Source organism: Enhydra lutris, unplaced genomic scaffold (genome assembly GCF_002288905.1).
Source record: "Enhydra lutris kenyoni isolate GAN:26980312 unplaced genomic scaffold, ASM228890v2 scaffoldscaffold44, whole genome shotgun sequence".
NCBI lineage: Eukaryota > Metazoa > Chordata > Mammalia > Carnivora > Mustelidae > Enhydra > Enhydra lutris.
The window spans coordinates 11484587-11498483 of NW_019154128.1; the positions used below are offsets into that span (position 1 = coordinate 11484587).

At 37.6% G+C, this 13897-nt stretch overlaps 1 long non-coding RNA gene across 2 annotated transcripts in view; it reads right to left on the reverse strand.

Annotated features, from left to right (window-relative positions):
* Positions 1–13897, reverse strand: part of LOC111155915 — a 32112-nt gene that overhangs the window by 14791 nt on the left and 3424 nt on the right. Inside the window, exon 1 of one of the 2 annotated variants that reach the window (XR_002641166.1) lies at positions 1233–1288. The exons of the other annotated variant lie outside the window; for it this stretch is intronic. This is a non-coding gene — a long non-coding RNA (uncharacterized LOC111155915). Of the gene's footprint in view, positions 1–1232; positions 1289–13897 lie in introns of those variants that run through there. 2 annotated transcript variants of the gene reach the window in all.

Below are 13897 nucleotides of genomic sequence, written 5' to 3' on the forward strand. Positions count from 1 at the left end.
ATATTGGAATGATGAGGCCATAAGCCAAGGAAGCCAAGAATGAAGACATCCACCAAAAGCTGGAAGAGGAAAGGAAGGATAATCCCCTAGAGTCTCTAGAGGTAGTATAGCCTTACTGATGTCTTGATTTCAGACTTCTGGCCTCCAGAACTGTGAAAGAAGAAAATTTCTGGTGCTTTAAACCTCCTAGTTTATGGTACAGCCACTGGAAACTAAGATAAGTGGTATGGGCTTGCTGAATGATTAAATGAAATAAAGACCAAGAAAAGGAAGTCTTCAGGTCATAAGGAAGAGTACATTGACCCTGCAAAGGTCAGCTTTTCTTCAGAGTCCCAGCTTTAACTCTGAGGAGGCCAGTTAGCCTGTGCCTTGCTCCATACTCAAAGATACACTCATAACCTTTAGTCACACATTTTATCTCAACCCTGACTCCTCACTTTGACCATGTCTTTCAGATGCATGCCTTCAACCCAGGAAACCAGATGAAACAGTATGGTAGACCGGTCAATACAAATTTTTCTCATTCCTGGGATACAACTCAGAGGGCCTGGTCTCCCCAAGATCCTTCAAGTTTCTGTAAAAAGAAGGACACTTTTGGTAGATTCACTCCCCCAGGTGACTCTGACCAAGTAACTGACAGAGTTGAAGATTCTGGCAAAGAGCTAGGAATAAAAGTTTGGGGAAAAGGAACCAATGTTTGTTGTGCAAGTACTGTGAGCCTGGTCCTGTGTTACGTATTTACATACATGATCTTATTCAATTTTCACAAGAACTATATGTGGTAAGTACTAGCAGTATTCATGTTTCATATATGGGTAAACTGAGTCTTAGAGGGGACATACTGTGCCCATGATCGCATAGCTTGTGAGTGATAGAAACAAGACTCACTGTAGTCTATTTGGCTCCCAAACCCATGTTTTCTACACGAGAAACTGCTGTCTCCCTGTGGAAGTAAGAAAATGCTCAAGATTGAGACAAATGATGAATAAGAGAAGCATTGGGTTCATGCTTCTCCATCCCTCTATCACCACAGGCAGCAGAACATCTTCAGTGTCTCTGGAAAGGAGCAATCAACTCTTTGATGAAATGTGTCTAGGCTAATTAAGGGGAAAATGCCACTCGGCGTATGAAATGACACAGAGCTTTTATGTGGTTCACTGGAGACCTGAGCTTCTCAATTTCCCTGGAACCATGGATCACTTGGAGATGAAAAGATAAGACTGGTTGCCTACCTCCTCGGCCTTTGGGGCTTGTTTCAGTCCAGGTCTGGTGACTAGTACTGGTGTGAGCCAAAAGTCTGTTTGAAAAAGGAGGCAGTGCTGTTGATTTTTCCTATTCTACTTCCCCAGTGCTCCCAATCCACCCTCCCTCAGTCTGCAGAACACAGTCTCCTGGAAGAGGTATACTCACTGTTTGAACTGTGCCATTAGCTTTCAGGGTAGTGCAACCAGGAACAGAGCCAGAGACCCCTGCCCTCCAATCCTTATGAATTTCCCAGGGAGCACCAGCTAAGCTTTTAAGAGAAAAAGGTTAAGCTTACCATGGGAATACGGTTTTTAAACCAATTTAAACTCCTGGTTCTTATCACTGATTTCTCTCTTGTACCCCACAGTTGGGGGAAACCATGCTTCCTTTTCATTACTTCCTATCATCCTTAGAAGATAGTTGTCCTTTTCCAAGAAAGGAAACTATCCAACTGTCCTATTTTCAAATCAAGCAACCCCACACTTGTTCCTTCCATGAATAAGTTTAATACAGAAGAGGCAGGTGGAAGACTATCTCTGGAAAATGGTCTGGGGTGTATGCATTAAGACAAGTCTTTCTTTCACTGGCTTGTTTGCTTTAATTTGCTTTGAAGTTTACCAAAAACTCCTCTGGTCGCCACCCAGCAGGATCTGTTTACCTGTAGTTCAGCTTTGCTTGTGACATTTCTCTTAGAATATGGACTGGATCCAGGTTCTAAGTCCCTGCCTGACCAGCTAATCAGCTGTGTGATTTGGAGTGAATCACTAAACGACTCTGAACCTCAGTGTCCTCACCCACATAAAAGAGGAGAGTCATAGCTGCCACCTACTCACAGTATTGATATCAAACAAGAGAGAGAAGTTATGTGAAACCACAATGAAAACACTAGAAGTTGATAGTGCAGATGTACATAATACCATTGTGAAAATCTTTGCCCCACCAGGATGTTAGTTGTCACCACTGCTCAGCATTCAGCACTGGTCAGAGATCCTGAACTCCACAGCTTGTAGTTTGATATAGAGAGAACAAATGTTTTTATGTGTTGACAAGAACAGCTCAGCTGTGGTCTGCTCTAAGTTGCAATGGAGTATCCTAAAATAGGATACTATATATCATGAGGGTGGCTGGTAGGAGAGAAGTAACTTTGGATTTCCCTAAGAGGATATCCTTTGTTCCCACATAGGAACACACACATTTCTAACAGTGCCATCAGAGCCTCAGCTGGGACCCTTCTGGTAACGTCCTTTAAAGGGCCCCCTTCTCATGTGGGTCAGTTATGGCTTTTACCAAATGTTTAATAAGAATCCAAACGTATCCTTTCTTTTTTCTTTTTCTTTTTTTTCTTTTCCTGTTGGAGTTACATAGAGAAGGTCTGCCTACACAGGCTGGAAAATACTTGATTACTTTATATCTTTTCAGATATTTTGTGGTTAGCAAGTAGAAATGCAACTGATTTCTGTATGCTGGTTTTATATACTGCAACCTTACTGAATTTGTTGATTAGTTCTAACAGCTTTTTGGTAAAGCTTAGGAGTTTCTACATATAAAATCACAATATCTGAAAATAGAGAGTTTTACTTCTTCCTTTCCAATTTGGCTCTTGTATTTCTTTTTCTTGCCTAGCTGTTCTGGCTAGAATTTTCGGTACTATGCTAAAATGGAGTGATGGTAGCAGACACACACCCCTGTCTTGTTCCTCACCTTAGAAGAAAGGCTTTCAAACTTTTACCATTGAGTATAATGTTAGCTGTGTGGTTGTCATATATGGCCTTTATTATATTGGGGCACATTGCTTTTATACCCTATTGAGAGTTTTTTATCAAAAAAGGAGGCCAAACTTCGTCAAATGTTCATTCTGCATCTATTGAGATGATTGTGTGATTTTTATCTTTCATTCTATCACTGTGGTGTATCACATTTATTGATTTGCATATTTTGAACCATGCTTGCCTCCCGGGGATAAATCCCATTTGATCATTTATGATCCTTTTAATTACCTACCGAGCTTGGTTTGCTAATACTTTGTTGTGAATTCTTGCAGTTATATTCATCAGGGATATTGGCCTGTAATTTTCTTTTCCTATAGTGTTCTTAGCTGGCTTTGGTATCAGGGTAATTCTAGCCATGTAAAATGAGTTTGGAAACATTGTCTCCTCTTCTGTTGTTTGGAGGACTTTGCAAAGGATTGGTATTAATTCTTTAAATGTTTGGTAGAATTCACTAGGGGAACCATCTGGTTCTGGGCTTTTCTTTGTTGAGAGGTTTTTTGACTACTCATTCAGTTTCCTTACTCATTATTGGTCTAATCTGATTTTCTATTTCTTTGTGATTCAGTCTTGGTAGGTTGTTTGTTTCTGTAAATTTATTCTTTTCTTCTAGGTTGTCCAATTTGTTAACTTACAATTATTTAGAGTAGTCTCTCTGATCCTATTTCTATGGTATCAGTTATGTCTTTTCTTTCATTTCTAATTTTATTTGAACCTTCTCTTTTAGTTTAGCTAAAGTTTTGTCAATGTTGTTTATCATTTTAAAAAACCCAGCTCTTAGTTTTGTTGATTTCCTTAAAACAGCTATTTTTGAATTCTTCATTTATCTGATAAATTATAGATCTTCATGTTGTTGAGGTCAGTTACTAGATTATTGTGACCCTCTGGTGGTATCACATTTCCTTGATTTTTCATGTTTCTTGAAGTTTTCCATTGCTGTCTTTGTATTTGAAGTAGCAATCCCCTCCTCCAGTCTTTACTAACCAAGGCATCCACTCATTTTTTAATTTTGCTTCAAAGTTACCCTGGAACCTCTCTGCTGGAAAGCTGGACTTCCACAAGGCTATCTCATCCATGAGTGATTGTCTGAGACATGTTTTCCAGGGTTCCCAGACTATGGTCAAGAAGGGTTGGAGTTGGTTCACAGTCCACACCTGGGACTGAAGTTTGTATGTCCATTACCTGTCACACACGTGGGCGATATTCCTCCCAGACTCCTTGGTGTTTGGTGTTAGATTGCACAGTTCCCAAAAAGTCACTTTTGTCCAAGGATGGATGCCGAATTGTTGTTGTTGAGGGATGGGACATGACAAGGGATGTTTTATTTAGCCATAATGCTGATGTCATCCAACTGGAAGATATTTGCAGTCAGAAGCCAGGTCCTCATCAGATTTTCCTACTCCAGACAAAAGCACCTCAAGTGCAGTCTACATGTGACAGGACGTCACACCCCAGTGACCTCCTGATTGTTCTTCTTGGGTCACATTTAGGTTTGTTCAGTGTCCTTTAAAGTATGTGTCTTAGTCATCTATTGCCATGAAGCAAAGTATTCTAAAACTCAGTTGCTTAAAGCTACAAGTATATGTAATTTTACACCATTTCTGAGTGTACAATTTAGCGATTTTTCACACATTCACAAAATTGTGCAACTATCACTACTGCCATTATTATGTAATCCTAGAATATTTTCATCATTCCAAAAAAAGGCAGAAATCCAGGAATGGCTTAGGTGGGGGGTTCTGGCTCTGGGTCTCCCATTAAGTCCCCAAATGAATCAATCATTTGAAGGCTTGACTGGACCAGGAGAATCTACTCCTAAGAAGGCTCATTCACATAACTTGAAAGTTCTTTCTGTTTTCTGGCAGGAGGACTCAGTTCTTAAAGTCTAGAGCTCCTCTCCATAGGGCTTCTTGGGTGTTGTCAAAACATACAGCTTGCTTCACTCAGATATAGTGATCCAAGAAAGAGCACAAGAGGGAAGCTATAATATTTCTTATGTCCTAATATCAGAATTAATATCAGAGCCAATTCAAAATCTGTTTTCTTTTTACCATATAAAACTATGAAGTCTGGTCTCTGACACTGAATTTCTATAAGTGCCTTTCAAACTAATTTTTTAAAAGAATTTATTTGAGAGACAGATAGATAGATAGAGAGAGAGAGAGAGAGAGAGAGAACGTGTAGGAGAGGGGAGTAGGGTGAGAGGGAGAAGCAGATTCCCTGTTGAACGAAAAGCCCAATGCAGGGCTTGATCCCAGGACCCTGAGATCAGGACCCAAACCTAAGTCAGACCTTAACCAACTGAGTCATCCAGGTGCCACCTAAATTAATTTTTTAAAATAAGATACAATTCACATGATGTAAGATTCATCATTTTAAAGTGTACAATTCAGTAATATTTAGTTTATTCACAAAATTGTATAACTATCACCACTACCTAATTTCAGAACATTTTCATCACTGCCAAAAGAAATTCTATACCCATTAGCAGTCATTCCCCCTTGCCCCCATTCCAATACCCTGCCAACCAACAACCTACTTTCTCTCTGTATTAATTTGCCTATAGTGGACATTTCATGTAAGTGGCACCATATAATATGTGGTCTGGGTGTCTGTCTTCTTTCATCTAGGATTATATTTTCAAGGTTCAGCCATATTGTAGTATATATCAGTACTTCATTCCTTTTAAAAGCTGAATAATATTCCATCGTTTGAATACACTACATCTTACCCTTTAATCAACTGATGGTCAGTTGGGTCATTTTCACTTCCTGGCGATTACAAAATAGTGCTATGAATATTCTGTGTAAGTTTTTATATGAACACATCTTTCATTTCTCATGGGTATATATCTAGGGTGGAATTGCTAGGTCCTATGACAACTCTGTATTTAATTTTTGAGGAACCTCCAACTGTTAGAGGAGTTCAAGGAAAACTTTATTAAGTTTCCTTTTACTGATTTCAGGGATTGGTTTTTTTTTCCCCAAGTAATATGAGATGATTTTGTAGTGTTTCTCCTAATTTTATGATTCTACTTGATTTATTAGTCAACACATGGTATAGAAATGCCAATCTGGGGCGCCTGGGTGGCTCAATGGCTTAAGCCTCTGCCTTCAGCTCAGGTCATGGTCTCAGGGTCCTGGGATCAAGCCCCACATCGGGCTCTCTGCTCAGCGGGGAGCCTGCCTCCCCCCCTCTCTCTGCCTGCCTCTCTGCCTACTTGTGATCTCTCTCTCTCTGTCAAATGAATAAATAAAAATCTTAAAAAAAAATTCTCTAAAAAAAAAAAAAATGCCAATCTGATTGGAACCAGGTAGAAATATAATCCACATTTCTTCATCACTTCCACAGATTTCATGACAGACATCAGACATTTTGCTTACATCAACAAACTCTAGATCTTCCAAATTCTCCACATTACAGTTAAAATATATACAGTTATATATAATATAGTTACAAGCAGGTTATAGTTAAAATACAATTCACTGGAAGAAACTTAGCAGTTAATAAATGTAATCTCCTTATTTTAGAGAAAGAAAAATAAGATGAAATGACATGCCCAAGTTCACTAGGTAGTGTCAGAGACAGGATTTGAATTCAATTTCAATTCCAATTTTCACCCAATTATGATTGTTATTCCTTTTTCTTTTCTTTTCTTTTTTTTTTTTTAAGAAGAGAATCTTTTTAAAGTGTAGTTGACACACAATGCATACTTGTTGCTCTTTATAGGTCACTTGGAACAGACGTGAAAGGAACAGTCATGTGATTGTTGACAAGATGCAGTCATTTAGTTTGCTGGCAAAGCAAGCGTCTCTTTAGTTCTTTCCCCCACACCATAGCCACAACCTGGCTGTGGCATAAGATTTTCAGTGAACCTATCCTGGGGCTTTTTAATTACCTCCTTTTTTTTTTTTTAATTTAAGAAATAGTATGACATTTTTATTTTTAAATGCTAATAAACCATCTTTTTAATAATGTATTTTAGAACTTTCAATGAATGAAAAACTTTACCAGTCTGTATTTCCTATAATCTACATTTTCCACTTGTGCAAAAATCTTTAGTCGCCTCTTTTTTCCATCATATTTCATAGTGATTCCCAAGAATGATTTTGTCACATCTGTGTGTTTTAGTGTTGTAGTTTGTATTTGTGCACACTCAGAGACTTGAACTCCTATAAACTAACTTGATATCATCTTAGTATTTTTCTTCTTTTACTGCAAACTTGAGTCTTTCTTCATGATATCTGTTCTACACTTTCCAATTTGAAGATCTTTATCCTTGGGGATGAAAGGAACAAAATTAGGGTTATTGGTGTTTGTTTGTTTCCAGTTCTCTGCTGCTTATTCATGATCTTTTCTAGAGTGTCTTATTCCTTCCTTTTTTACTTTCTGACTTAGGACATACTGGTTAAACACCACCTTCTATAGTGTTCCCACATAAAAGAGGAGAAAGAAATGCCTTAGATACAAAGTAAACTCCAAGAGGTATTGTTAAGTGAAGTAAGCATGGTATAGAATCAAAAACCCAGGCTATCTTTTGTGTTAAATTAAAAAAAAAACCCCACCATATATTTTGTTTATAAAACGCACAGATTTTCACATTTTGGATGTCTCTGAAATTAGAACTCATTGTATAACTGACAACAAGACATGGTTTAATTGGCAGGGCTTTAAAAAAATTCTTTTGTAGTATTATAATAAGATACTATATTTATAGTATATATAATAAAAAGCATATATAGTACATATAAACAGAATAATTGCACCCGTATGCAACCAATGGCATCCTAGATTTGATAAAATATATCATTTCATTAGATTGCATATATAAAGAATTTCCTCTGGGAGGATGTGCAAGAAACTGGTAACATAGGTTGCTCACAGGAATGGGTACTAAGTGGCTGTGGAACAGAGGTGATAATTTCTATCATATTCTTTTTTGTATATTTTGGATTTTGAATCATATAACTATGCTAACAAATAAAATGTTCAAATAAATTCAGATTTAAAAAATGCAACTGGACATGAGCCCTCTTGACACCACTACTTTGTTCAGATTTGTACATGGCTTTGTGTTTGTTCCTAGTAATGGCCAATGAACACTGTGAAGAAAGGGCTATGCCACTGCACACGCCACTCTTCACCCTGAGTCCAGTATGGTGCCTGGCCAGCCATTAACTCCAGCTAACATCATCCCTTTCTCCCAGGATTTTTGTCTCCTGTAAATCATCAACCAGGTATTTGTTGGTTAAACTTAAGTTCAATATAGCTGTTCCCCTCATTGTTTCCTTGATATTTCTCCTGACAAATCTATCCCATGAGGGTAAGTATATCAGATGCTCTGTTTTTGTTAGACTTTGACCTCCGGCAGAACCATCTAGCACCATCTAGATGAATGAGGAGAGAAATATCTTGAGAAAGAGAAGAAAACAGTTTAATTGGCACCAGTGCACTTGGCAACAACTGGTTACCGTGATAGCTCATATGCGGTGTTTGCTAAATAAACCAGGAAGCAACTGCAATGAATGATTCTAAGATGCTGGCAGTTATGCATGCTATTAAAACAACATTGCTGATTCATTCCTGTTGTTGATGATATTTAGAAATGCAAAGATCCACTTCTCAGACCACTGTGAATGTTTTATACACACAAAATGTAGTATTAAATCTCAAGTAGGCAAACTCAATCCTGGCAATCCTGGGTGGCAAAGAATAACAGATAATCAGAGCAGCGGTGAGATATCAAGCCTATTTTGAAAAGAACTCAAGAAGTTTAACATAGAAGCACAGTTTTTAGGGTCAGAGCTTTCAAGCTTGACGGAGACGGGATCAAAGCCAGTGCTGGTTGGATGTGGATACGAGCAGGATCCAGGGTGATTACTATCAATTCCTATTGGCATTTGTGGTTTCTTGTTATAGGGAGGCTAGTGCACGGTGAAGCAAGCTTAAAGGTCCAGTAGTGAAATGAACAATTTTCAGTGGTTTGTGTTTTAGGGTACAGATATAACACTTCCTAGAATTAGGGCAGACCTAATTTTATATAATTATTTTTTAATGAGATTATTTACTGTTCAACCAACATAAAACATTTCCATGTGAGAAAACTTTTAAGATCTTACTTAGTAACTTCCAAATACATGATATAGTATTGTTAACTAAACTCATTATGCTGTGCATTACATCCCTAGAACTTACTTATCTTGTAATTGGAAGTTTTACTGTATTATGAAATAGTATGAAGACATTATTTTTTTTTTCCCAGACATTATTTTCAGTATATCTTTGAACATGTACTCTTACTTATCCAGACTCTGTCTCTCTGGACTCCAGTTCATCCGGTATATTTACCAGATTATTTAAAATATTTATAGCACTAAAATAATATCTTGGGGGTAATTTGTTATGCATCAGTGGATAACTAAAACATATGGGTTTAGTTGAAGTAGATAGTTAACTATTTTATATAACTGTATTTTTTAGCTTTTGAGATTTGTAATACATATATTTAATTGTGTTCTGCAATTTTGGATTAATTAAACTTTCTAAGCTTCAGTTTCATCTTAAAATGGGGATAAATATATCACCTGTTTGCCTCAAAGGGTTACTTTTAAAACAAACAAAAAAATTATATGAAGTATTTAGCAGAGTATCTTAGAAATATCAAGCAATCTGTAAGTGAAAGCTATTTTCAATTAATAATCTATACCACAGTAGTGGTATAGTGTGGCTAGTAAGAATAGTGATATCTAGTTTACCTTTTCGAAGGGCATGTTTAAGGTTAAGCATCATAAAACACTACATTTAGAAACCGTATTGCTACAGCTCAATCCTCTAACTTTTTTAAATCAAGTGCCCAATAAGAATCAGGCCAATCTTTCTGTAATGCATTGAACAACCCATCAGAATCACCTGGTGTTGTCATACACATGTAGATACCACCTTAAACTAATTAAATTGGGATCTTGGAGGCTAGGGACCAGAAATCAGCATTTAAAAGAAGCTCTGCTGCTGATTCTTATGTGCATTGAAATTTGGGACACCCTAGCTAATAATTCCTAGAAACAGGCCTGAAAGTTACAGGAATTATAGACCTGGTTCTCCTGACAAAAACTCATGGTAGAGAGTTATCAAAGGCCCATATATATTCAATACCTCCTTCCACTAAGAAGCTTCTTGGTAAGCTATTTAGATTTTTTTATATTCAGAACATGGTCCAGTCTAAACAAAATATCTAGTTATGCTGTATGAACACTGTGGCTTAGCTAACTTTCCACATTGTTTGCAAAAGCTTGTGGGTACCAGCTTCTCAATTTTAAAGCATTCTTTTAGGGTGATCATATTTCACTGTGAAATTAGATCATTTTTCTACAAAGAATGTTTTCTGTCTGCAGTGATGTTGGTTTCAGAAAAATGCATGTATGTAAAAATGTTGATGGTTTTGATATCATCTGTTAGCTAGCTTCTTGAAGAACACTTGACAACGGCAGAGTTTTCTTTGTGGTCAGAGAAGAAATCATTTTTCTGTGTGCTATTATGCTGGCAACTGCCTGTGATAACTTACAACTCTTAAAACCAAGTGGCATACTTGATAAAGGACTAGTATGCACAGTATATAAAAAACTCTTATGATACACAAATCAAAAAATCCAATTAAAAATTGTCAAAATATTTTAACAGACACTTCAAAAAAGATATATGGGTGGCAAATACACACATTAGTAATAAACATCATTAGTCATTACGAAAATGCAAATTAAAACTCTAATGAGATACTCCTACACACCTACTAAAGGGTAGACAGAAAGAAACAAACTTGACAATATCAAGTTCCAGCAAGGATGTGGAGCAACTGTAACTCTCATGTATTACTGGTGGGAATGCAAAATGGCACAGCTACTTTGGAAGACAATTTATTAGTCTCATAAAACTAAACACTCACTTACTGTATGACCCAACAATCCTGTTCCTAGGTTATTTATCTACCTAAGACAAATGAAAATATATGCTTACACAAAAAATCTGTACATGAATGTTCAAAGCAGCATTATTAATGATAGCCAAGAGGTGGAAAAAACTGTAGTTCCATCAACTATTGAATGGATAAACAAACTGCGGTATATTCACAATGGACTGCTAACTGGCAATAAAAAGAAAAAAAAATCTACTGATGCATGCAATTACATTGACTAATCTCAAATACATTATCTTAAGTGAAAGAAACCAGACTCAAATGGCTACTTACTGTATGATTCCATTTATATGACAATCTGGGAAAGGGAAAATTATTGAGACAGAAAACAGATGAGTGGTTGCATCAGGGAGGAGACTGACTACAAAGGGGCATTTTTTTTTTCTTTAGGTGATGGAAATGTTTTATACCTTGACTGAGGTGGTGGTTACATGACTATGTGTTTGTCAGAATAAAATAGCTGAGTTTTACTCTATGTAAATTACATTCAAAAACAGTATTTAAAAAAAAAGGCAAACTTGGACATAAACTGATCTGACACATAATGCTTTTCTGAATTTGAATTCCAGTTAGTGTGTGAAGCTTCCAGTATTAGAACTCTGTAGGCGTTCTGGATGAGTGTTTCTAACAAGTACTTTGCAGGATAGTTCCAGCTTATTAAGCTGTAAGATAGACCAAAGGTGTTAGAAACAAAACCTAGTTCTGATGTTTAATCTCCAGACATGGCTCTCTATGTGAGGAACAAAATAAATTTGGACCCACTATGCTGCCTTTCATCCCTTTCCTGCAACCCAACCAGCCATGCCATCATTAGGATTCCAATGAACCCTGTGTGGCTTCTATGCTTAGATCTCAGGTTGTTTAATGGATATTTTGGGCCTTTGAGGGGGGTCCCTGGACACTACTTGAGAATGAGAAACTCATCATGAGAGTGTTGTGCAATATATTTGCTCATGAATCAACTGATTGAGCCTTTTAGCCAGTGAATTTGCTAGGCAGGTGATGAATGGAACAGTGGACCATGCAATAAAGTATGTCATCTATTATTCAGGTATTTTTTGTCTTAATCTTGCCTGTTTTTAAATAAAGACTTTATTTACTTATTTGTGGGTGTGAGAAAGAGAGCGATACATGCACAAGCAGGGGAAACAGCACACACAGAGAGGAGGAGGCTCCCTGTTGAGCAAGGAGGCTCCCTGTTGAGCATGGAGGCTGAGTCAGGACTCGATTCCAGGACCGCGGGATCATGACCTGAGCTGAAGGCAGATGCTTAACCAACTGAGCCACCCAGGTGTCCCTTAACCTTGTTTGTTTGTGTGAAGATTTTATTTATTTATTTATTTGAGAGAGAGAGGATGAGAGAGAAGGGGAGAGAGCATGCGAGGGGGAAGGTCAGAGGGAGAAGCAGACTCCCTGCTGAGTAGGGAGCCTGATGTGGGACTCGATCCCTGGACTCTGGGACCATGACCTGAGCCAAAGGTAGTTGCTTACCCAACTGAGCCATCCAGACGCCCCTAACCTTGCTTTTAATTGTATTCATTACAAAATATCTTGATGATTTGTTTAAAAAAAAAAGTAAGTGGGATAAAACACTGGAAATTTCTGTTTTCAGTTAAAGCAGAACTTATATTCTAATTCAACATGTTGGTCCCACAGTTATACTTCATGTAAGATAAGTTAAATGTAGCTAATCCCTTTGAATGATGCCTGAATATCTATTTCCTAGAAAAATCTATGAGTAATTTTCTCAGGCTTAACTGATGGATCCTCAAGATCCATTCAATTTTTAATCAAAATTTAGGATTTTAATCCCTTGAATCTTTTTTCTTTTACACAAAGGAATGATATACTTACTCTGGGCTAGAACAATGTCCACTAGTCTAGCACTTTGGAATTATGTTGCTGCTCCTAGACAGGCTTAAAAAGTAATAGGAAAGGCCAAGTTTGGGAACTCAACCAATCTCTTATCTTTTGCAGGAAATCTCAAAGTTCCTGGCTGAATTATTGAGAGTTCTTTGAAGCCAATGAGTTTCAGTGTTAGGAATGAGAGCCTCTAAGAGTGAGAAAGTGGATGGGCAAGGCTAATATGGAAATTCACGAAATAGGCCTTAGTTTCAGTCTGCACATTCTCTAATCTGAAATAGACTCCTCTATATTTGCTAGGTGATTGACTCTCAGGGACAAAAAGTTGGAGCTTCCAAAAGTACACTTGAGTTTTTAAATGGTAATCCACTGAGGCAGGAGCTTTAGATTGCCTTCATAGTATGAGGAATGATTTTTTTTTCCTATTCCAGGCACAATCTTTGGGCCACAAGTTAGTCTATAGTTTTATTAAGTACCAATTATTTGTCAAGATTATTAGACACTGTGTGGGTAGAAGGAGAAGTTGGAGAAGGGGAGACTAAAATGACTAAGACATAGTCCTAAGACTCAGATCCAAATACCTTACAATTTAGTGGGTGCAAAATATAGTGCGACTATATTTAGAATTTTTGTTCCCATGGAACTTTGATTAGTTTGAAGTCAAGGGGGGTGAAGGGCTTTATTATGTCTATTTAAAGATTTAACAGTTCCTGAGAATCTCATAGATTCAGTCTTGCGCCAGCTAACACAGTGGGAAGTAAAGATCTTTGCTTTGAGTTGGTAGTATATGGATGTCTTTAAGAGCACTGGGTATAGGGGCACCTGGGTGGCTCAGTTGGTTAAGCATCTTCCTTCGGCTCACGTCATGATCCCAAAGTCCTCGGCTGGAGCCAAGCAAAAGTCCTCGGCTGGAGCCAAGCATCGGGCTCCCTGCTCAGCAGGGAGCCTGTTTCTCCCCCTCCCACTCCCCTACTTGTGTTCTCTCTCTCCCTGTCTCTCTATCTGTGTCAAAGAAATAAAATCTTAAAAAAAAAAAAAAGAATGACGGATTCTT